We start from the raw sequence: 6,933 nt of genomic DNA, 5'->3' as shown, positions 1-6,933 counted from the left end.
GAAGGAAGGAAGGGAGGGTGAGAGGCAGCTAATATATTTGAAGGGTAGCTTTTACCACACCTAGCCAACTATTGTGTCAAAACTTTAACAACTTTCTTCTGCAGTTCTCTTTTTCTTTTCCTGTCCCCAAACTTTATCTATTAGTTATTTAATAAGGTCCATAGCTACTGTCCTTCTATATTATTGGCTTGAAACAGACTCAAAAACTTTAATGAGGGGTCATCATGGAACTATTTTAAGACTAATTCTAAGTGGAGAATAAAGGTCATAATACTACTATAGCAGCTAAAGCACTTTTGCTGACATTATCTAATTTTCACAGAACTCTAGAGATATAGGCAATTATTTTGATTATGCTTCTATAGATAAGGTGTTTTAGGCATAGTGAGTAGAATAGTGGTGATCAATCATTGCTTGCACTAAAAATAGACTTGTATCAACTAATATTCAGGGGAGACCTATTTGGAGAATATAACTTGGCCTTCACAAAAGGATCTTTTATCATCTTTTTCTTGCCTAATACAGAAAAATCCAAAGACTTAGATATTTTCTTTAGTAAGTAATTGAAATTGAATTATTTAAATCACACATCCTAAGAATTATTAAAGACTTCCCCCCAAAAAACCAATGTGCTGTCTCTAAATATCAACATTTGATATCCAACATTTGTATGACAACTTTATTTTTTTTAAAAAATTCTTTATAATAAAAAGAGAAGTTTATTTTTATTGGAAAAAAACTAAATTGTTAATCTAAATTATCAGAAAATTCTATTACTCATAATGTTATTGCATATATTGTTTTACATATTCCATTTTATTTCAAAAGTTGATATCTGAACCCCCTATTCCTTTTGCAGTTCCCACTAGAATACATCCTGGAAGTGTATAAAGCCTTTACTTAAAGTTCATCTAGAGCATTTCCCTTGAAGTCACACTTCAGAATCTGCTACACCTCATTTTGCTTTATACATTTGTCCTAGTTACTCTTCACTAGAATCTCTGCTCTGCTAACCCATTCTGGACACACTATCCAGTTTAAACTCAAATGAAGAAAGGATCAGGTGTTAATGCTTTACTTGGAAAGTGGAAGCATAGGATGGCATCAGTCAGAGACAAGAGAAGTGAAGCACAGGAGGATGAATGTAATATGCTATGTGTTGCAAGGCTTTCCTTTCATAACAATTTGCAGAAAGACACAGCAGGTCATTTAACAGGCATGTCCACTCAACATTCAGGATTTCTTCCGAAGGATTTCAAAGAGGAAATGAGTCTTGGAGTAGCCTATAGGACAAAGAAAAGGCAGGGAATTTTGCCTAGCCCCTTTCTGTCTCACATTTCACATTGGTTGTACCCTAGAAAGCTAACTGCCCTGTACTTTTAGGTTCCATTATTCAGTCCCTGAGACATCTTAGGGAGCCAGAACCCCCTACCTCATAGTGTGGTGCTTTATCCAAGTTCAAAAAATGCAGGGGTGATATAGTCTGGGCAGAGTGCTGATCAAAAGAGGAGGGAAGGAAGAGTCAGTGTGAGGAGTACAAGGTTGTTACTGTAATAGAGACACCTAGGACATAATTGTGATACATTCCTACTTGCTGAAGACACCACAACTCTTGAGCAAAAAACAATGTGGCCTTCCTTGGCTGGGCAATCAATATGTTTAGAGATCAAACAGGGATCAGACAAGAAGCATGGGAATTTAACTCCTGACCCACAGCTAAGCCAGAGTAATAAACCTGAGAAGGCCAGAAACAGAAACAGTTAGAAGTTGAATACAAACCGAAATCCTTAGAGAGTACTGGAAGTTGAAGCTGAGAAAACCAGAAACAAACACCAGAGGGATCACAGATGGATGAAAAATTGGTTGATGAAGCGCAAGACCGAAAGCAGGAAGAAACAAAAAGGGGAGCCATAGCATAACAGAAATAAAGTAAAAGCAGAATCCCATGCAATTGCCTTTAAAGTGCTGAAAAAGTAAGGGACTTAACCTTTATATGCTATTAAGCATATGGCAAATGGATAGACAGGTCTCTCTTAAAAGCATAGCATCATTGCAAACAAAGGAAATGTGTGGGAATATAAGGTTTATAAAAGCTTCTGAAAATAAGCATTATGTAACCTAATTGTCCCTTTGTTCATGCCAGTCTGACAACTAAAATGAAGTCACATTTTCATAAATAAGCACACTATTCATTTAGTAAAACTTTGTATCAAGGGCCTGTATGATCAAAGAACTGCCTAGGGCCTCATTACGCAGTGCTTATTTAAATAATCACAGCCCCTGCCTTCATGGATTTTGTTGTCTGTGGGGAGATATAGATAACGAACAAATATATATTTATAACTGTGAAATGCTGTGAATTAAATGAACAAAGTACTGTGAGGGAGAAAAGCAGGGAAGGAGAAGAGGAAATATACTTAAACACTTGTCTGGGAGGACCACTTTAAGAAGTTGCCAATTATGCCGAGATCTGAAGTACAAGATCTGAGACTGAGCTAGTGAAAGGGCTTCCTGTACAGAGACGACAGTATGGCCAAGACCCCATGATGTCTAGAGAGAGACTGGCCTTGATCAAAGAAAGGAAATAAGTCTAGGTGGCTGAAACATAATAAATGAGTAAACGGAGATGAAAATGGAGTGGGCCTTGTAGGCTTTTTTTTTAATTGAATATATTTGACATATAAGATTGTGTAAATTTAAGTCATGTAAAACATGTTAATTTGCTACTTTTATATATTGCAATATGATGGCCATTGTAAATTATCACCTCTACCATATTATATATCATATTTCTTTGTAGTGGTTATTCTCAATAATAATAAGTTGCAGGCTTTGATTAAGATTTGAATCTTATTTTTAACTCCAGTGTGAGGCCATTGACAAGTTGAATTGTAATGACTTAAAGCCCCCAGCCAGCTTAACTGCAGGTTGCCCAAATATGACTAGGAATCCCTGGAGGACAATTAAATGCTCCACAGATATGTCCTGTTGTCACCCGCTGCCTCAACCCCTTGTCCTGCTGTAAGTCCCTAAGGGCTGGGACTACCACCTCTCTTCAGTGTCTGCTACTCTCCTCTCTACTGCCTTGCCCCGTGCATGAGCAGCACTGCTAAAATAGGCTGCAATTTTAATAGGACTTTACTGAAAGTTTGAGGGGAAAAAAAGCAGAATCCAGGAAGTAACTTATTACCATTACTAGACATATCTCTTCTTAAAGCTCATAGGACCATACCCATCCTTGGGTTCAGACAGTCTCACACTGGCCCAGACTGTCCTGGATACAGAGAGGCTGGAGTACCTTCATGCTATGCCACCCTTATCCCCACTTCTTATTCCTATCCCAGGATCAGTCTCTTCCAGGGATGATTGATAACACAAACGCATTACCTTCAAAGGAAAAGTTAACCTCCAAGGTCTTCTCACCCTTATAGGTGAGGGTCACCTCTGTGATCTTGAGCTACATGAGAACCCAACAATCCAACATCAGTCAGTAAAGGCTGCATTCATAGTTTCTGAGATATTAACATGCAAGTCCAGTTTGAGCTTATCCAAAGTAAACCTCATTCTTTTCTGTAATTCAAAGATCGGGCTTGCAGGATCTCTATCCACATGATGAAGCAGCAGGTTTTAGGCATAATTCATTCTAGATCCATATTTAAAATAGACATAATTCCCTAAAAGATATAGCCACAGCTATGCAGGCCTGTCTATCATACAGACCATCTTTAGTATTACCACAGAGTAGTTCGCTTCCTTCAAACATAGTGCCTCACAAAATCTTGAAATCTGGAGTATGTCTCCATTTGACTTTTGCATAACAAAAAAAGTGCTTTAATTTCCCCCAAACAAAGGCATAATCTGCACCAAAGTTAAATTTAAGCTCTATCCTCAGCAAAACACAAAATGCTTAAAGCTTGAAAATACATGTCGTTTTCTTCCTATTAAGCTCAAAAAAAATTTTTGCATTTGACTTGTCACCAAATGTAAGCTTGTTTTAATTAGAAGTCACTGCAGTAAAATAGCTCTCTTCCTCCAACTCTAGCTTCAAGGATGCTCTTCAATCTCCTACCACTCATTCCTTTTCTGCCTGACCATTATCGTAGACCCTCCATGTTCATTCAAGTTTTTGCATTTCAACCACCCATGGGAATTATTTTTTCACCTTGCAGAGGGCTGCCCTATTTGTTTCTCTCACAGCAGTCCCCTCTGTATGGACCTCCCAGCCTGCTCTCATGATGAAATCCAGCTCCTGGGAGCCCATCCTAGATCAGAATCCTGTTCACCCATCACCCCAGCCTCCCGCATCACTTAAGAGATAAATTGGAGCTGTTATTCTCAAACAATTGAGGGTTTCATGCTGTGATGCACCCACAACAGCATCTCTGAGGCCAAGATAGGTTGATTTCACCTCTAGTTGGGTTCAACGCATTGTGAAGGACTGCAAACTTCATTAATCATGGGAAAAGTATGTGTTCTAAGATTTCAATGACAAGCACCCTAGCTTCTAGTTCTGCTCCCCACCCCAGCCTCCCCTTACCTGCTCTAACCTTTGCCCAGTGGCCATTGGACAAAGTGTTTTATTTCAGAGCTGCCTTTTCCCACAGCTGTTCTAATAGTGCCCTCCAGTGGCAGGTGATTCAAAAGCAATTGAAGAAGCTTGATCAAAGAATCAGACCATAAAGGGTCAGCTTATTTCAATATCTTCCTTGTGCCTAGCGACTCTCCCAGAGATACTCATTCTGACATGGATACCTTTTAGTTCTCTGTCTTGCACAAATATATATGAGTATATGAAATAAGGGTCAGACAGCAAAAAAAAAAAAAAAAAAAAAAAAGGCTTTTTCCTTCAATTCAGAAGTGCACTGATAGAAGACCAATCTGTCTGCCAGATAGTACCAGGTAAACCATATCAACAATACCACCACCATTAGCCACAGACATTGAGAATGGAGAAGGGCCTGTAGCATCATGTGTCATATAGTTATGGCTTCTCTCAGAGAATCTGAAATGAAACAGTCTAGTTCTGTGGTCTCAGCTCTGGAAACACTTAAATATGAGTGTTTAATACCTTAATACCTTAATACCTTAATACCTCTTCCTTTGTTATTCAACCCCTTGGATGATAAAAACAAAAAGACCATCTTCACACTTCTAGGCTAAGTTCTATTAACTCAATTAGTTTAGGGTGGGGAAAACAGGCCACATAGAGTGGACAGCCAAGATGTCCAAGTCATGGGCTCTACAGATGAACCAACTGCCCTCTCATCCCCATGCCATGAAGCTTAATGAAAATATTCTCTTCATTCTGATGTAGTATAGCAGGGACATGCATTCATATATGAATAATTATGGACTCAAGTGTAGTGAAAAGCTGTATAGATCAAACAATTATCACTTATGTGCAGTTTTCCATAAAACCCACAAGGGCAAATTTGCCAATGGACCCATTTATATCCTCATCCCATTGCCACTTCCTCTGTGCCATGAATTTCAGACAAATATACCATCCACAGTGAAGGTGCATCCGAGAAGGAAGCAGAAAGCTGCCTTGGAGGTAGGTTCTGATTTGGGAAGCAATGCAAGCTGCCCTCAGATACTTTCCCAAAGCTCAGAATCTCATGATGTTTATGTGTTATAATTTATTCTCTGTGAGATTTGGGTTGTTTCTGATTTTTCAATATATATAAAAAAAAAACACAATTCACTGAATGACTTAAAATTTAATTTCTTTTTCCTTTTGTGTAAATTCTCAGTCAAAGGACATGGACACTTTAAAAATTTTTATTTTTCAAATAAAGTTGGCATACAATATTATAGTAATTTCAGGTGTACGAGGTGGTGATTAGACATTTATATAACTTACAAAGTGATAATCCCAATAAATCTAGGACCCATCTGATGTGATATGCTGCCCACAGGAGACTCACTTCAGATAGAAAGACACACACGGACTAAAAATAAAGGGATAGAAAATTATATTTCACAAAAATAGAAACAAACAAAAAGACTGGGGTAGCAATATTAATGCCAGACAAAATAGACTTTAAAATGAAGGCTATAACAAGAGACAAAGAAGAACACAGTAATCCCACTTCTGGGTGTTTATCTAAAGAAGCCCAGAATACTACTTTGAAGGGTTGTGTGAATCCACATGTTCATTGCAGCATTACTTACGATAGCCAAAATATGGAGGCTACCTGGGTATCCATTAATGGATCAATGGATAAAGAAGAGGTGGTACAATGGAATTACTCATCCACAAAAAAGAATGAAAGCTTGCCATCTGCAACGACATGGATGGACCTAGAGGGTATTATGCTGAGTGGAGTAAGTCAGACAGAGAAAGACAAATGCCATATGAGTTCACTTACAAGGAGAATCTAAAGAACAAAACAAACAAAACAGAAGCAAACTCATAGATACAGAGAACATTTTGATAGTTACCAAATAGGTGGGGGTTGGGTGGGTGAAGAAGGGGAAGGGATTAAGTACAAGTTGGTAGTTACAAAATAGTCATGGAGATGTAAAGTATAGCATAAGGAATATAGTCAATAACATTGTAATAACTTAATTCTTTTAGGATAATACTTCATTGTTTTGTAGGAACACTAAATTCTCTAACAGTGCCACCTGCTGTGAATGTACTGCCTAATATCCTATCGCCACTAGATTTTATCATGATCATTAACTTTTATTAGTGTAATGGGTATATAACAATATGGTTAAGCTGTTTTTATTCACATTGCTGCGATAGCCCTGTAGCTTCTATGTGGTGGAGGCCTTCTGAATATCCTCAAATGTAAACATGTAGGCAAAATACCTTGAGCTAAATACTACCTGGCCTAATAGATATATTAATATAGTCTTGGGATAGAGGTTATTATTTTCTAGGACAAAGGCATTCGATGAATATGCAAAGAGTTGAAAAAATCT

The sequence above is a fragment of the Pteropus vampyrus genome, unplaced genomic scaffold, assembly GCF_000151845.1.
Source record: "Pteropus vampyrus isolate Shadow unplaced genomic scaffold, Pvam_2.0 Scaffold123, whole genome shotgun sequence".
Lineage (NCBI taxonomy): Eukaryota > Metazoa > Chordata > Mammalia > Chiroptera > Pteropodidae > Pteropus > Pteropus vampyrus.
The sequence above is the reverse complement of the archived record's forward strand: the minus strand, read 5'-3'. Positions refer to the sequence as shown.